The sequence below is a fragment of the Leptopilina boulardi genome, unplaced genomic scaffold, assembly GCF_019393585.1.
Source record: "Leptopilina boulardi isolate dan_hultmark-lab unplaced genomic scaffold, ZJU_Lbou_2.1 LbouV2_1, whole genome shotgun sequence".
Taxonomy (NCBI): domain Eukaryota; kingdom Metazoa; phylum Arthropoda; class Insecta; order Hymenoptera; family Figitidae; genus Leptopilina; species Leptopilina boulardi.
Genome location: NW_026137640.1, coordinates 280228 through 299552, shown reverse-complemented (window position 1 = coordinate 299552; position 19325 = coordinate 280228). Strand labels below are relative to the sequence as shown.

Below are 19325 nucleotides of genomic sequence, written 5' to 3'. Positions count from 1 at the left end.
GGCTTTCAAGTCCGTGGTACTGAAGGGGCTAACGCCCAGCTGCTCTCGTCAGTTCGCGAAAGCACGCGGATCTTATCGTTGGGAATCACTATTCAACACACAGAGAGAGGAGCATCCCTTTTATTCGAAACATAGAGAGCCTCCCGCTCTATTGGCGGCGACGAGACGCGCTCGTGAACTCTTGTTCGTACTCGCGCTGTTCTCTTTCTTTCGCTCAATTTTCTCTTCTCTCTTATTTCTCGGCGCCTCTTTTTTTTCTCTATTTAAAGTCAAAACTTTTTTTTTTTTTTTTGGTGCTGACCTTTACCACTGTTGTTTTTATATTACAGAAAAAAAAAGGATTCTTGTCATCGTTTTGTTTAATTTACTCAATGACACATTCAACGATCTCGAGAGACCCTTTATTGTCCCAAGGGGGTCATAAGTCGTCGACTAGAGTTTACGAAACGCTTATCACATCCCAACTGTGACGGATTAACGGCTATCGTGACGAGTATATATAGATATATATTCGCCTCACGACAAAATGCGGTTCAACGATCGAATTGGAATCACCGTTCATGCATCGACGGCTCCAACTTTTTAATGATCTACTCCTCGTTATCATGCGTCAATTTCTTCCTCAACGATCCTGTGAAATGTGAGTACATTTATTATTTTAGATATTTATTATTATTTTTTGTTTCTTCATTAATAAGATGAAAATTTTTTTTGAATATGCAAGAAGAAAAAAAGGACTTGTTTTGTTTTTAAGAAAACAAATAATTCTTTTTTTTTGTTTTACTGGAACAAATCTTCATTTATGAAAGAATTTGACTTTTTTATGATTCCTGTTTTGTTTAACGAAAGAAATTCTTTTTTTTTGTGTTTTACTTGAAACAAATCTCGATTTAAATTTTCGGTAATTATGCCGAATATAATTTATTTATGATAATATACGGTCGCGTATAAATATTGAATAAAGCCCTAATTATGAATTTTATTTAATTCAAACAAATATTTTTGTATTAAATAAGTTTTTTTTTATTGAAACAATTGTTTTATATTGGAAAAAAATATATTTTATTCAAACAGTTGATTAATTAACTCTTATGAAATATTCATAAATAATTTGATAATAATAAGTGTTAATAATAATATTAATATAATAATAATATAATAATAATAATATTAGTATTATATTAATATTATATTTAATAATAATTAGTAGTAATAAAAAATAATTATTATTTGAATCAACTAAATTGTATTTATTTCAAACAAAGAAATTATTGGATTAAATGCACTTTTATTTGATTCAAATAAAAATAATTTGGTTCAAGAAAATATTTATTTCATAATAGTCATCGATTATTATTTTTTGAATCAAATAAATTTCTTTTTTCATTGTAAGTAAATTTTTGTTTCATTGAAACAAATTTTTTGAAATAAATTTTGTTCTATTAAAACAATATTATTTTTGATAATTAAAAATTGATTCTTCAACTATTTTTTTTTAATATTATAAAAAAATAAATAATTTAAATTATCAGTATAGAATATAAAAATAAATATTATTGCGGTTTCAGTTATATAAAACAATATTTGTTTAACTGAAATAAACAATTATATTTGTTTTGATTGAACAAAATTTATTTGATATATAAACACGCTAACAAATAGTCGTTCGGACAAATATTTTTCTACGTATTTTTCAAAAGAGAGCAAGTTTAATTTGTTGATTGAATAGTGACGACCTAAATTAAAAATTAATAATCGTTTTTGAATCAAAAATTTAATACTTGATCAATTTTACAATAGTGACAAATTAATAGTTTGTTCTTTTTTTTCTAAATTAAAAACTGAAACTACATTTTTGTATTAAATTTTAGATATATATATATATATTTTTTTTTTATTAAATTCAATATTAATGTTTCGAATAGTCTCGAGGGTCTCGTATTTTTTTTTCGATTGATAGTATTTCAATTTACTTATATACAATATTTTTCTCGTAAACCGTGGAATATTTAACGGACAACAATATTTTATAGATATAAAAATGAAAGAAATATGTTTATAAACATTTAAAATTTTGTTTCTTTCTTTCAAGAGAAACAAAATTTATATAAATCAAAATCAATCAATATTTTGCATTATTAATTAATTAATTAATAATAAATTAACAGTTCATTAGGAAGCGCGTGTCATTTTTGAAATACAAATATGCAGAATTATAATAATAATAATATTATTAATAATAATAATAGTAATAATAATAATAATAATATCATTAATAATACTCACTATAACGCTTGAAATAATAATTATCAATAATTTATTCATCAATGCCACTGTATGGTTAATTTTCGATTTACATACAAAAAGTTTCATTAAATGAGAATATTGTTTCACCAAATCTACATTTGTGAAACAGCGGTTTTAATAAAATTTCCAACACTATTTTTCCAATTTAGTATTTTTCATGTTGGACGAAATTCTCTCGGGAACACGTTTTCTCTGCATTGAAAGGTAGTACATTAAATATTGAAAACTTCGATTTTTCATAGTAGATATATAAGATTTTTTTAGGAAGTTTTTTTTTGTTATTTCTACATGTATCAAGAATTTTATTCTTTGCTCTTTCGGGATTTGGATATAATATTTAAAATTGATTAATTTAAATGTAAAAACAAATAAGCTATACACTGATTAAAATATAGTTAAATTTTCTACTTAATTTTTTTGTTTTTTTTGTTGTAAATGGAAATTCTGTTAAATAAAAATTGTAATAGAGAATTCTAATAAAAAATCGGTAAAGTAAAAATTGTTCGTTATAAAAATTCGATTTGAAAATTCAGCTTTATTTGGTTAAATAAAAATTCTTTGGTATATTTTGGCATTTTTTAGTTAGACTTAATGTGTCGTGAAAATGGTCTAATTGGCATTTTTAATGAAATTAAAAGTCCACGGTTCGCATGAAAAACGCACACAAAACGAATTGCTATAATTTGACGCCACAGAAATTGTCTAGTAGTTTTTTAATTGCTGTTAAAGTCATTAAATATTTTTTTTCAAAGCTCTTTAAATTGCTTTATATATATATATATATGCCTCTGTGTAAATAATTTATTTTATTAATTGTTGTTAATATTATTGATAACTGAATTTTTAAAATGCAAATTTGAGAAAAAAAGAATTATTTTCAATTGAGTCAAACTTGTCGCGCATTGTTTGTAATTTTGAATTGTTTACATAATATTTGATTCAATCCAAGAGAAATCAACTCTCTGGTATATACCTTTATTTCGCGTGTTTACTTTCATTTAAAAACTTGCAATGAAATACACCATTCTTGTGAAAATACTTTCAATGTTTGTGAGTCGTATTGTTAAATCTATTTTTTTTTTTGTGTCGAGGTCAATAACCGAACAAAGAATTTAATTTGTCCTCCCTTTCAAAGCATTTATTTTACATATTTTTTTAAATATATTATGATATTATTCTTACTCTCTTTTTTTTAATTAAAAATTTTTGTTATAAAATAATAATTATTTTAATTACAATAACGATAATAAAATAATAATAATAATAATAATAATAATAATAATAGTAACAATTTTAAAGAATTCACTTGACATTTTTATTATTTAAAAAAAAATGTTTATTTTGATACAAAGTTAATTGCTTTCGAGTATATCAAGTATGGGACTAATTAAAATGAAAGATTGAAATAATTATTTTACAATAACATATATAGAAAAAAGTGGTTTTTTAGCCAAAGTGAGACTTGCCTTTAATTAAAATTTGCTGGGTATGAAAATATAAAAATGAAAATAAAAAAAAAACCTCAGACAACCCTCATGGGATTTAACCCACTTTACTGTCGTGAATTTTTTTTCTCCGTTAAGTGACAAAGGTCAACATGTTATTTAATCAGACTGCGATGTAAATAAAAAAAAAATGAAAGACACGCAATGTGAGGTAAAAATCTTTTTTTTTTCTTCTCAAATTCAGTTAGTTAATTTACTTCAATTTTTTTTAATCATAAAGAAAAAATAAAAATAGTATAAATTAGTATAAATAATAAATTTAATTGCTCGAAATCTTTAATTAAAATATAAACATTAATAATAACGTGTATTATAGGAGAACAAGAATCTAATTATTCCATGATTAATTAATTTCACTGTTGATTTAGTATCAGTGTAACGTCGAATTACAGATTTTGTTAAATTGCGCCAAGGCCGTGAAATCAGTATTTACATTACGCGAAAATAGAAATCTAATTCCCTGAGTAAATATATAGATGTAAGTTAATTTTCTATATTGCGCGGTTTGAAGCGAGAAAATTATTTTCTTATAAAAAAAATGTTAAACATACTGCAGTAAAAAATTTATAGAATTAAATAATAAAAAAATTCTAATCAACGGAATATTTTTTTTTTTGTTTTCATTTGCGCGTTAAAACAATTTTCTTAATCAACATCTAATTCTGACCATGATTTTTATTCCTCATTTTATTCAGAGTTTTTTTTTTTACTCGCGCCACAACGTTTCTTCGTAAGTCTTTTGCCACGTCATCCGTGTAAAGATGATAAGGTAAAGAACTTTTTTTTTCAACACTTTTGTGGGAAAGAGCTTTCATCCCACAAAAAAGAAAAGTTAACTAAAAATCAACTCTAGATCTCAATTATGTATTCCTTTCACGCAAAATTTTGGTCAACTTCTCCGTAAATTTATATATACATTTTCTTCTGCATTATTTTTGTTTTTTTTTTTTTTTTGATCCATTTATCATATATAATATTTATTTATCTAACAGAAAGTTGATTAAACAAATTTTTTTCCGCAGAAAATATTCTAAAATAATTTATTTATAGTTTATAAATGAAAAATAATTTTATTTACTCGCGAATTAAATTAAAGTTAAATTTATAAAACATTGTATTAAAAATTGAAATTAAAAACTAAAATAATAAACTTCAATTAAATAAATTAAAACTAAAATAGAACAGAATTTATTCACTAATGATTTGTTTTATACATTGAAGAATGTCTTTATTATTAAATTTATTTAACTCAGTTTATTTAACAAAAACTGAAATAATTAAATTTAATTAAATAAATTTAAATTTATATTTAAAACTAAAATTGGACAATTCAGTCAGAAGTTGCGACTTATAAAAATTGAATGAAAATTTATAAATAAAAAATGAAATATTAAATGGAATGAATAAAAAAAAAATTAGTAAAGTGAAATTAACAATTTATAAATTTTAATAATTTATATAATATTATATAAATATAATGGAATATTTATTGAATAAACGTTTATAACATACCGGATTTCTAGGAGCATATAATCGTATATACCGTACGTTACTTGCAATTTCGAGACGATCTGTATTCGCATTAAAGAGGAATTCGAGAAATTCCCATTCATTAACATACGTATACCTATTATAGAATTAATACCCTTTAGCTTGTGGCAGGCTATGAATGTCCTTCTTGTTTCAGATTCCAAATCACTAGCTATAAATCTTAAGCTGTGAACTTACCTTCAAATAAACAATTTCCACCCTCCGGGGTATCAAATAACTCTCTGTTTATCTCTGAATTTCATCTTATTAAACTGCGAAATTTTAACAATTTTTATCATTATTTTTTATTATTATTGCTATTACTATTATTTTTATTATTATTATTATTATTATTATTATATTATTATTATTATTATTATTATTATCATTATTATTATTATTATTATTATTATTATTATTATTATTATTATATTATTTTTATTATTATTATTTTATTATTATAATTATCATCATCATCATCATAAAAATATTACTATCAATGGTGATCACAATTAGTCTGGTTTATAATTAATGGTATTTATAATAAATTATAGTTGCAATCAATAGTACATTTATAATATTAGTTAAAATTTTCATTTTAAACAAAAAAAAAACAATCTATTTAATTCTTTATTTTTCACTATTTTTTTATTCTATTATTTTAAAAATTGCTATTTCAATTACTATATAATATAGTATGAAAGAATAGAATGATAATTGTATATTGAATATAATATACGCGAAAATAAATTTTCAATAATAATACTAAATATATATCTAGCTTCGTATAATTAACATTAATGGTTAATTGAAAGTAATCTTATCATTTTTGAATTGTAATTTCAATGATTCAGTGAGGTTCTTTATATATCGGAATTCAATTCATATCCGTTGAAAGAGCTTTCCATGTGTGTGCTTTACATTTCCATATTTGCAGACTTTTAATTGGAAGTCTACAGGTAGAATTTCTTCCCTCAATGAACTAATGACTGAAAAGTTTTTTTTTTTTAATTATATATGACATACATTATCTAAAACAAACGAAATGCTTCATAATAGTATCATTAAAACAATAATAATAATAATTATTATTATACATATTATTTCCGTCTCATTATAAATAGACTATAGCTGCTTATATTAAAATAGATAATATAAATTTATTATTATTCGTTATTGTTTTTTTTTTTTTTTAAAAAAAAGGGAAAATTTTAATTTATATATATACATTCAGTTAGTGTTTTAACCATAAAGCAAATTTTGTATACTATATAAGCATATAGTTTCGATTAATTCAGCAAAAGGGCTCACTAATTGTGTTTAGTTTGCGCTCGGAAAGCAAAACCAGTGGTTCTGTCAGACCCAGACGCAAAGGCCAAAATATTAATTTCATATAACCTACACTTCCGGAATAACTATTAAATTTCATGAAATTCTTGTGTCATCTCAGGGCGAGTTTTAGATTAGGATAAAAAATAAAGAAATTAAACTCGAAAATTTGCTTGTGTCTTCGAATGATTTACTATTTTCTATTACTATTTTTTCAAAACACAAAAAAAACTTGTATGGCAAATCTTGTTTTTATATTCTTTTTTTCTTCTAACCGAAGTCGAAAAGCTGAAAAGCTTCTTTAACGACTCTTTCTACTTTTTTTATATACCTATATATGTACTTTTCTTTAAAAAAATAAATTTCACACCGAATTTCTCGACTTTTCGGAAAATTAATTGTTCTGAGTGAAGGAAAATTCGTTTAGAAATTATTTTGTATTTAAAAATTCAAAAATTAAATATATATTTTCATTTTGATACACAAATTCTAATGGCTATTATTAAAATAAATAAAAATTAACTACTGAATATATATAATTAATAATTATGTAAAAGTAATCTGCGAGGGCAATAATTATGTATCGAAAATATCGTGCGTGTTTATTATTAAATGTACTGGAATTTAATTAAAATTTTAATTAAATGTAACAAGAGAGATATTAATAAGTAAATGGCTTTTTTACACTATATTTTTTATTTCAGAAATTCAGTTTTTTTTTTAAATTCTATTTTTCTATAGTAAATATTTTCCAAATGTTATCTCCTATAATTAATAAAAGAATATTTTTTTGAATTTCAATATAAAATTAAATAAAATATTGCATTTATCGTAAAATTCTAAAGTTTGTGGATAATATTTACAATATAATGAAATTTTTACAATATTTATTAAAAAAAAAAAAAAAGGTTTCATGGTTATATTTGCCAGACATAAAACGTTCTATAAATACAAGACAGTTAAAGGGTGCCAAGTTTTCAGATAATATTGTACACATCGTTTCAGCAAAAACGAGCTCATAAAAATTTACTCTTTTTATATACACGGGATTACTTTTACACTTTACGGATTTAATAAATTAATAATAAGGAATATAAAAACAACGCCTGTTTAAATAATTATTCAATAATTATTAGGTATTTTTTCCAATTTTTTTTTAATCATTCACAAATTTTAGTATTTTTTTTTAATTATAACTACTATTTTTACCATTAATTAAAACTACGGTGAAAAAAAAATTTTATTTGATTTAAATAATCGGTTACTTGACTATATTATCAAATAAATATTTATTTGTATTAAATAATTAATTAAATGATAATTCATAATATTAATTTATTTATTAATAATAAATTAAATTAATTAATTAATTCAATAAATAAATTCAAATAAAAATTGTCTAGTTCAAGTAATCGATTATTTGAATCAATTAAATATTTTTTGTCAATGCATCGATAGAAATTATTAAATTATACTAATTTTAGTAATTTTTCACTAAAACTTTAGTTAAAAATATATTATTAATTCAAAATTTTATTAAAAAATTATTGAAAATTTCTACTAATTTGAATTAATGAACGAATTCTCATTATAATTGAAATTTAGAGAATATATAATCGCGGAGGTTAATTTACAATCAATATATTAGTAAATAATTCTTGAAAATGAAATTGTGTGTTAATGATGGTATAATAATTAATATATATATACGTATATACGACAGAAAACAAGAAATTTCATTATTAGTGTCAGTGTTGAAGATTTTCTGTAAGTTACAACCTTAATTAGTAGATCTGAACTTTTTCTGCCACAAACAATGAAATGAATTCTTTTTATATACCCAACTTTAACAAGATTGCCCAAGTAGAAATATCCGTAGCTCGCCGTAATTAAACACCGGCATGGTACTGATCCAATACTGGCTGTCGGTATTGACTTTCAGTACTGGCAGTGTACTGACTAATACACCGAATCAGTACTATGTCGGAGGTAAAAAAATATTAAAACCAGTACTGGCAGTACACTGTCATTCACACCGAATCAGTACTATGTCGGTGATAAAAAACATTAAATGAAAAAGTCTTTAAATTATTTCAATAGGTAGAAAACGATGATTTTTTATTTTAAAAAATGTATATTAATTTCTTTCGAATACTTTCCCTCAAAATTTTGGATGTAATTGTAATGTATTATTATATACCTATATAAAATATATTTATGTTTTTTTAGTTATTTTAGTACTCATTGAAATATGTGCATTAAGTTATTCATCATGCATACAATAACAATAAGTTGAGAATTTTTTTCTAATAGTTTTAAAAATAAAGCAAATGTAATTTTTTCACTGTAATTTTTAAATATTATTAATAATTAAATATTAAATTTAAAAAATTTTTCACCATTCATATTTTACAGTCGTCTTTTATTAACTTATTTTTAATTATGTAATTCATCAATCATTTTTGTCTGTTTTAATATTATTTACGGTAAAAATAATTTATTAAAAATATTTAACTGAAATTGATATCCAGTTTTATTTCATTAAATCTTTGTAAAAATTGAAAAAATTTTATGAGTTTAAAAAATTTAAGAATAAATTCATTTTATTTTCGTGATCAATAGATAATACAAACTTTGAAATCAAAACTTTTGTATTAGGTGAACTACTTCAAGTCAGCACTTCAAGCCAGCGCGGCTGTGCGGTATGCGTATCTGACTTGCGTTCTAAGGGTTTAGGGTTCGATCCCCCATGCGTGCGAGATTTTTCGTTCTTAGTTTTAAGTGTTATAAGTACAATATTTGTTCATGTGTAATATCAATTATTAAATAATTATTAAATTAAGTATAAGTGCAAAGTAAAAAAAATTAAATATTATGCATTTAAAAAAATAAAAAAATTTACAACACAAATTATTTTTTGTAAAATAATTTATTAAAAATAAAATAATTTAATCAATATAAATGATAATTATTATTTTAATTATTTATTGTTAATAATATTTTATATATTCTAAATAACATTAACTATTATTGGCTTCACATTACCTGTTCGTGGTAAAAATGGGAGTAATAAGCTAATAAGGATGAAATTTGCATTGGAAAGCGTGTTTTAGCATTTTGTAAAAAAGTGAGATTTTAAGTCCGGATGAGTACTTTGCCAGTATTATGCCAGTATTATTCTAGTACTACGTTAGTACTGGTGAGCGGGACAAAATCAGTACTGGACAGCGTTACCAGCCAGGGTTGGTCCACTACTGGCCCAGTACGGCAGTCAGTACCGTTATACTGACTGGCAGTGTTGGGTCAGTACTATGCCAGTGGCACATTTCTACTTGGGTGGTAGACAGCAGTTTTTTGATTTGCGGATCTCGACTTAAGAAGTTAAAATAGTATCCGGGTATAATAAAAGACTTTTTTCTTCTTTCTCTGGAATTGAAATTGTTAATAAGTTACTTTTCTTGTTTTATATAGATATATACATATATATATAATTATATATATAGTTATTACAGTTTCTGCAATATCAGACATTTAAAGCTGGAGAAAACTGAATCAGAACTTCGTCATAATTAGAAAAGCATTGCATTTTCTTGCGAATAAACAGAAATATTCATTTTTGCTCTATTTTTTCCCTTTTCTGGTACATTTTACAAATCTTCCGGAAAAAATAACTTTTGACTTTAAATTAAAAAGATGAGACGCCTACTTTTTCCTCAATTTTTAAATAACCGAATTTTTAATTAACATAATTTAAAATTACAAAAGTGTTAATAAACCGAATTTAAATATTTCAGAATTTTAAAAAAACCGAATTTTTATAGTTCCAAATTTTCAGTTTACACAATAAAAAAATAATCGAAATACCATTGGTTATAATTTTTATGTTCTCGAATATTAAAATTACAGAAAATGAAAAGAGCAGAAGTTTCACTTGACAGACTTTCTGTTCAACCTAATTGCGATTGGACAAAATTTTAAGAGAACAGAAATATCAGTTAACATAATTTCAATTTTGCAGAATTTTTAGTTAACATAATTTAAAATAAACAGAAATGTCATTTGACATAATTTTTATGTTCTCGAATTTTAACTTTTCCGAAAATAAAAATAACAGAAATTTAACTTGACAGACTTTCTGTTCAACCGAATTGTGATTGGACAGAATTTTTAGATAACGGAAATATCAGTTAACATAATTTCAATTTTGCAGAATTTTTAGTTTACATAATTAAAAATAAACATAAATGTCATTTGTCATAATTTTTATGTTCTCGAATCTCAAATTAACCGAAAATAAAAACAGCAGAACTTTCATTTGATAGAATAAATCCATTGTTGATGATTGTTTAAACAATGAATACACAATGGATTTGGTATGTCAAGTGAAACTTCTGCTGTTTTCATTTTCGGTTAATCTGAGATTTGTGACCATAAAAATTCTGACAAATGGTGTTTCGGTTGTTTTTCAATTCTGTAAATTAAAAATTCGGCAAAATTAAAATTATGACAAATGATATTTCTGTTTTCTTAAATTTCTGTCCAATCACAATTCGGTTGAACAGAAAGTCTGTCAAGTTAAATTTCTGTTATTTTCGGAAAAGTTAAAATTCGAGAACATAAAAATTATGTCAAATGACATTTCTGTTTATTTTAAATTATGTTAACTAAAAATTCTGCAAAATTGAAATTATGTTAACTGATATTTCTGTTCTCTTAAAATTTTGTCCAATCGCAATTAGGTTGAACAGAAAGTCTGTCAAGTGAAACTTCTGCTCTTTTCATTTTCTGTAATTTTAATATTCGAGAACATAAAAATTATAACCAATGGTATTTCGATTATTTTTTTATTGTGTAAACTGAAAATTTGGAACTATAAAAATTCGGTTTTTTTAAAATTCTGAAATATTTAAATTCGGTTTATTAACACTTTTGTAATTTTAAATTATGTTAATTAAAAATTCGGTTATTTAAAAATTGAGGAAAAAGTAGGCGTCTCAAAAAGATACCCTCTTTTAAATTAGTGAAAATAATTAACCTAGTAAATTAATTCAAAATATAGAAATTTTCTTTAATTTTTAGTAAAAATATTAGTAATATTTTTTTTAACGAAAGTTTTAGTGAAAAATTAATGTAAATTGGAAATTTTCACTAATTTAAATTATTTAAATATATATATATATATATATATTTATATTATGTAAATAAATTTATATAATAAAATAACAGATACAAGAATTACGTCAATTTATCTGTGGATTGTCAAAAGTTTGAAAAACAAAATAAAACTCTAGACAACAAGTTATATGTATGTATGAGAAAATTTAACCGTCATTAGAGTAATACAACTTCTAAAAATTGTCAGGAAAACTTTATTGCTCGAGCTTAGCGGTCTCTCTCTTTCTCTCTCTCTCTCTCTCTTTCACTCTTCCATACTCTTGTAGTTTTCAACTACCCTTACAACTTTAGTTCCGCTTTTGACTGTCCGGTATCACCAGATAGAATACCCCACTGCGGAAATGTCTCTAAAGTTAAAAAAAAAGTACTCTTGGAAAAAAATTGCAAGTTTTTTACCTCCCAGATTTATCTGCTTCAAAGTATCAAGTGTTGTGCACGTGTGGCTGGTTCAGCTCAACGACTGCAATAAAATAGATCTTGAAATAGATTGCAGAACCTGCAAATCCTATATACAATTTTATACTAAATGTGCGAGAAGTCAAATTTTATAAAGCCATTTTTTTTTTTTAAATAAATAACAAAATTAAAATGGGATGAGATTAATTATTATTAAAAAATATATTATAGTCTAAATTGAAAGAATAAAATTTAAACAGGGAGCAATTATAAAAAAAAGCGAAAGTAGTTAATTTTTAATTTATAGAAAAAAATTGTTTGAAATTATTCCGAAACTTTTATTAATTAAAATAATTTCGTTAAGTAAAATTAAATAATCATTTTTCTTAATTGTTTTTTTGCAGAAAAATTTATACTATAAGATTTCATAAATTTTAATCAAAGTTCAATTAAAAAAAAAAGTATTGATAATCGAAATTAAAAAAGTTTAAAAACTCTATGAACATATTTCCTTGCAATTTAATTAAAATTCTTATAAATATATTCAAAAAGTAAGTTTGAATTTTCATTTCCAAATTTTCATTATTAAAGAATTTATAGCAACTGCATCCAGAGAAAAGATATACTACTTTTTTCAGAGTCAAATAAATTTTATTTGTTTCAATGTTTTATTTGTTTCAAACAATTTTTATTAATATCAATAACAAAAATACCTATAATTAAATTCAGTTTAAAAAACAATTGTTTTCTTCTTTTCTTTCATTTATATTAAATAAAAATAATTAAAGAAAACCTTTTTTTTTAATTAGACATAAATTAATTAAATTTGCAAAAAAAAAAACTATTATTAAAAGCCATGATAGTGAAATTTTAAATGTGATTCTTGGTACTGATAGATGCGCGCTCTATTCGGCGGCCGACGGCGAGAAATGAAATTTATCTAGCGTAATTAATTATATAGTGCGAAACTGTAACCATTCTAGTATAAAACGAGATGTAAATGATAAAGCGAGACCTGCACTTTATGTCACGTTCCAGTTAAAACTAAAATATGACTTATCTTCGCGTCTCTCGCGCGTCCCAAAGTAAGTTCAAATTTCATTTAGGTCAACTTCTATATATAGTATTCTGATCGAATTCGTATATATATATACACTGCGATAGTTAATTTTTATGTAAATCCTCAAGCGAATGAATTTACATTTACATTTCCATTTGCATTGCATTTACTTAAGTTATATAACTGACCTTAACTATATACTTGGATTTCATGAATATAAATAACCGCCCTCACACACAGCATCAAACTTCAAAATCCTATTGAATTTCGACGCGACAAACCATCTTTCACCCCCCTCCCCTCCTCCCTTAAAAAACAAAAAGGAAAGAAAACTTTTTTTTTGTGACAGTTTTTCCACTTCCACTAATTACAATGAATGAAGCTGAAAGCTCAACAGGCAAAGAGAGAAAAAGAGAGACAGAGAGAGAGAGAGAGTTAGACCTAATTGAAAGATCTCTCAACAACACAGAAACTTTCTGCAACTTTCTCCTAACTAGCCTGGCATTTATTGCACTCGAGTTTTTGTTAGGGAAAAATTTCCTCTTGAATTCAAATCACTGATATAATAGATGACATCATAATAGAGTTTAATCAAGGTGACAAAATAAAAAAAAGAGAGAAACGTTTTTTCATTTATATTAAAAAAAAAAAAAAAAAAAAAAAAAAAATTGACGAGGTGGCAAAATATGAAATTTTTTTCTTTGTATGGTAACTTTTGCGGTATTTTTTATTTTTTTCATTAAAAAAATATATAAGGTCCTTGAATAATTCAGAATTTTGCAAATGATGCATTGAGAGAAAAAAAAAATGTTTGCATTCATCAGATTTCTTGGGAATTTTAATATTGTATCATGTGATAAAAATGCGGGAAAAAAATTTTTTCTTAGTGGAAATTTTATTTATTTATATACCTAAATTATAATAATATATTTTTTACAATTTTGTAAATTATTTTCGGTTCTAGTTATGAAGTCAGTTTCAGTTGGATCAAACGGTTTAAATTCTATTATAATATTAATCCTCGGTAAATGTTCCCTTCAGTCAGGCAGAATATAATAAGGAAATAATTGTCATTTTGTTTTAGTAAAAAAAATAGTTTTCTAAAATGATTTAATTTCCAGTAAATTGAATTTTAGTCCCAAAAAAAACTTTTAGTTTGGTTAAATTTTGATATCACTTTTTATATATCACCGTCAAAATTTAACTTTTTTTTTTACCCACAAATAAATCCAAACATTTTCGGAAACTAGGACCAAAAAAAAAAAATACCCGTGTCTGGCCGTTTTGATAGATCAAGTCGTTTGCGGTTTTTAGGGGTGGAAACAACCCCTAAATGAAAAGTGACAAGATATCTTTTAAAAATTATTAATATTTTATAAAACTTGGTATCTGGGGGTTTTCGGGGTCGCTGATTATTAATCTGATGTGAGATTTTCAAAAATTCAAAATGCCGGATCCAATATGGCGGTCAAAATTTTAAGAAGTTATTAATTTTTTATTTTATATCCGCCATTTTGAATTTTGAAAATTTAACATCTGATTCGACATCAGCGACCTCAAAAAACCCCTAGATACCAAATTTTATAAAAAATTAATAACTTCTTAAAATTTTGACCGCCATATTGGATCCGCCATTTTGAATTTTTGAAAATCTGACATCAGATTAATAATCAGCGACCCCGAAAACCCCCTGATACCAAGTTTTATAAAATATTAATAATTTTAAAAGATATCTTGTCACTTTTCATTTAGGGGTTGTATGCACCCCTAAAAACCACAAACGACTTGATCTAGCAAAACGTCCAGGCACGGGTATTTTTTTTTGGGTCCTAGTTTCCGAAAATGTTGGACTTTTTTGTGGGTCAAAAATCGTGACAGACAGTGTATTGGAGATTATTAAAAAAAAAAATGATAATTTAAATTCCTTTTTTTTGTGGGAAATATATTTGTTTTTAACATTCTTTAAATTCGCATAACTTTGTCATATATATATTTACTGTGAATGAAATAACTTTTAATTAAAGGATGAATATAAAACGAGGAATAAGTCTTGAAACCCAGGGTAAAATCAAATTTAATGAACGAACGCGGCGAATACTGCCAATTAAAGTAAACTCGTAAATTTGGTCCCAAGGATCGATGAAGTGCAGACATTAATGAAACGGAAATTAGTGGTATTAGAGATCGCGTTATCAAACGTGCTATATATACACTACTTCGACAAGCTTGAGAATTTCTCTTATATAATCTATATATATATATATATATATATATACATGTATGTATATATAAAGATTAATTAATTTTATAATTTCATGTTGACATTTTGTTCACACGAAAGGTAAACGTACCCTTTAATTAAAGTACAAGTAACTCCCTCTCTCTCCCTTGAAGTTCACTTTAACCTCTGATCGTTTACAGAATTAATTACTCATAAGTTGCTAATTATCGTGCTTTTATGTTTCGTAACTCCCTTTAAAACGTATTTATTCAGAATATAAATTATGCAGTCGTTTTAGAGTTTGTCGTCAGTTTATAGGCTCGAATATATGCAAATATATTCTTTCGCTTAGAAAATGTGGAATTCACACTTTCCTTTAATATTTATATAATAGCGTCTACATTTTATCGAATATAATCCTTTTTAATTTAGATTTTAAAATATCTTTTTTTTACATGTTACTTGAATTTAATTCAAATAAATTACAGATGCATTGAAAAAAATTTATTTGATTCAAATATAATCGCTATTACTGACTATTATCTGACTATATATATTACTTGACTATTATCAAATAAATATATTTATTTGTATCAAACAATTTTTATTTGTCATATAATTTTTATTATTGTCAAAATAAATTGTATTTGAAACAAATAATACTTATTTGAAATATATAAAAAATTGTTTGAAACAAATAAAATGTATATTTGTATTAAATAATTTTTATATTTGAATCATATAAATTTTATTTGAAATAAATAAAACTTTTATGAAATAAAATACATACAAAATTGTTTGTTTCATATAAAATTTATTTTGAAACAAATAAAAATTATTTTAAACAAATTTCTTTGAAATAAATAAAAATTGTTTGAAAAAAAAAATAAAATTTAATTGACTCAAATATAAATAAAATTCGAAATGATTTAATTTGATTACACCCTAAAAAAAGTAATCTTTAATAATATCTTTAATTAAATATTAAATATAATTAATGATTTATAGTTAATTACTTACATTAATTAATAGATTTGTTTATTTATTTAACTTTAATTCAATGTTTTTGACATTAGAACCTCAAAAAAATTGTTTTGTTTTATTATTAATCACCAAAGAATAAAAATATTCTACATTCAAGTGGAATACTTTTGTTTTAAGAGGAAAAATTGAGAGGATATTAGAAGAGGATTTTTCCTCTAAATATGAGATTACTTTTTTCAGGGTGTAGTTTTTTTTTTTTTTTAATTAAATAATGAAACTTTTTGAAAGTTTTTATTTAAATGTACACTTGAAAGAAAAAAAAAATAAAAGTTCATTTCTCTTCATTGATGTTGGAAAAGAAGCAGTCCAATATCTTTATTCTGAAACGAATGGCAAACTTGAATATTGAACAACTCCACTTCAATTTCGAGTTCTATTTATGGTCGTTTGTGGCCCTAGAGCCTGGAAAAAATCAATCGTAGAATTGACCGTATTTTTTTTATACTTGTTAAAATGGTATTGCCTTTCAAAAACATGTTTCATTTTGTAATATATATATATATATATATGTATATATCCACTTGACCAAGAAACAGGTTGTTGCGCGAACATTTTATCGGCTTTTTCATCATAATTATTATTTTACAATAAACCGTTTTATTTAATTACTTTTATATATATATACAACCTATTTTTTATATTCATGTATATCATGTAGTGATAATTACATTTGTATCAAATGATAGGAAAATTCAATTAAATATAGGTATATCGTATCGTTATTCTCTCATTGAATTTTTTTTCACCTTCGTTATTATTTTTATTTTTCATATTATTTTCGTATAATTTTCGATACTGATATTATTTTCAATTTATTATTATTATTTCAGAGATAAATAAAATTTAATTTAGTTGTGATATATAAATTTTTTTTTCTCTCTCTGATGGTTGTTTTGTGGTTAACATTTACATATATGATTTTCATCTACAATCATATATATCTATATATACACGCAAAGAAATGATTTATTTGAACCAAATAAAATATATTTGAGTTAAATAAACGTATATTTGTCTCAGAGCCTACTAATTTATTTATTTGGCGTAAATAAAAGTTTTATTTGTCAGAAATAAATTTTTCTTTGCCTCAAATAAATTTTTTATTTCAATGAAATAAAATATATTTGCAACAAATAAATGAGTTAGTAGGCTCGGAGACAAATATACCATTTCTCTGAGTGTATATATTTCACGGTCATTGATTTTATAATATATAAAGATCTTTGTCTCTCTTGGTGAAAATTGTTCGCTAATTAAGTGCGTCTGAGATTTCTTGTCGCATATAGAGAGAATGTATATCTAAGTTTCCTCTGTTGGTAATAATTAATCCAAATTAGTTTCAGAGGTACAATTTATGAATTTCTATGACATTGTCATTTTAGTATTCATCTCGTGAAGCAGACAGAATATAAATTAACTGAAAGCTGCGGGTTTGTCGTATTACTTCACACTCATCATATAACAGTAATGCTATACTTCTCATTCATTACTAATTTCCGTATTTATAAAATTCATTTTCAACTCATGAATACAATTCATTATTATATGGTGTATATATATAGAGAGAGAGAGAGAGAGCTTTCCAACAATGGAGCTTTTTCATTATAAATTGTGAATATATTCTTATTATAAGAATCATTTATTTTTTAATGAGAAAAAAAAATTTATTTTGATTCATAAATAATCGGTTACTTGACTATTATCAAATAAATTTATTTGTATCAAATAAAAAACAAAAAATATACAATAATTATTATTTGCCAATAAATTTTTAACTCAAAATAATTTTTTTACAATTGTACAACTATATTTCAAAATTTGGTGTAATAAATTTAAAATAAATTTTTGTTTTGTAAAAAATAATTTTTTAGTTTGATGTTATGTTACGTGACTAAGTATTTTTAATTGACTCAAATAAAAATTATTTAAAAAAAAATATTTAATCAACTAACCGAATATTTGAATCAAATAAATGTTTTTTTTCATTGTATGTTCGTTTTTATCGAAATTTTTTTGAGATACGTGATTACTATATACATATAAGAATGATTAACAGGCCTGATGGTATTATTATATAATAATTAAGGAGAAATATTTTTTAAATCCAAGTCCAAGACTATTTTTATATATCGTAATCCAAATTGTACATTGTGTATACATTCATGCATAATGCGCCCAATATAATCTATCTGATGAACTCTATGCAAATTTAATTAATTGAAATTCACGTATTATCTGAAGGCCTATATATACATTTGGATTCGGGCTTATACATGTAGGTTTACTACAGAAAATTGTAATTTCAGTGTTGTATTTTTTGAAATTTAGAGATAATATTTTTATATACGTTTATTTAATTCAAATATATTATATTTGCTTCAAATAAATCATTACTCTAGATGTAATTATTCACTGTTAAAAAAAAATTATTTTTAATTAACGTCTATATACTAGAAGATATAAATTTTGTGCTCGCGATAATAAAAGCGTCTATCTTAATATACATTTATAATAAAAAAAGTCAATTTAATTACAAAGAGATAAAAATTGACGGCGCGAAGATGACTTTAAAGAAATATTATATGTATCAAATTTTGCGTCTAAGGTACTTTGTTCCTGACATAAAATTTAATCTAAAATTCAATCTCAAAATTGAAATGGGCAGTTTAGACCACTGGATGCAAATTGAAGTAGACACCTGCAAATTGCATATCTAAAGTCAACTCAGCCAGTAATGGGTTCTCAAATAAACATCTTG

At 23.9% G+C, this 19325-nt stretch overlaps 1 protein-coding gene across 2 annotated transcripts in view; it reads left to right on the top strand.

Moving 5' to 3' along the window:
* Positions 1–19325, top strand: part of LOC127291056 (uncharacterized) — a 107499-nt gene that overhangs the window by 2374 nt on the left and 85800 nt on the right. The window contains exons 1-2 of one of the 2 annotated variants that reach the window (XM_051319977.1): positions 24–183; positions 330–640. The gene's annotated coding sequence lies outside the window, so the exon portion shown is untranslated. Of the gene's footprint in view, positions 1–23; positions 184–329; positions 641–19325 lie in introns of those variants that run through there. The other variant, XM_051319968.1, reaches the window with a different exon arrangement.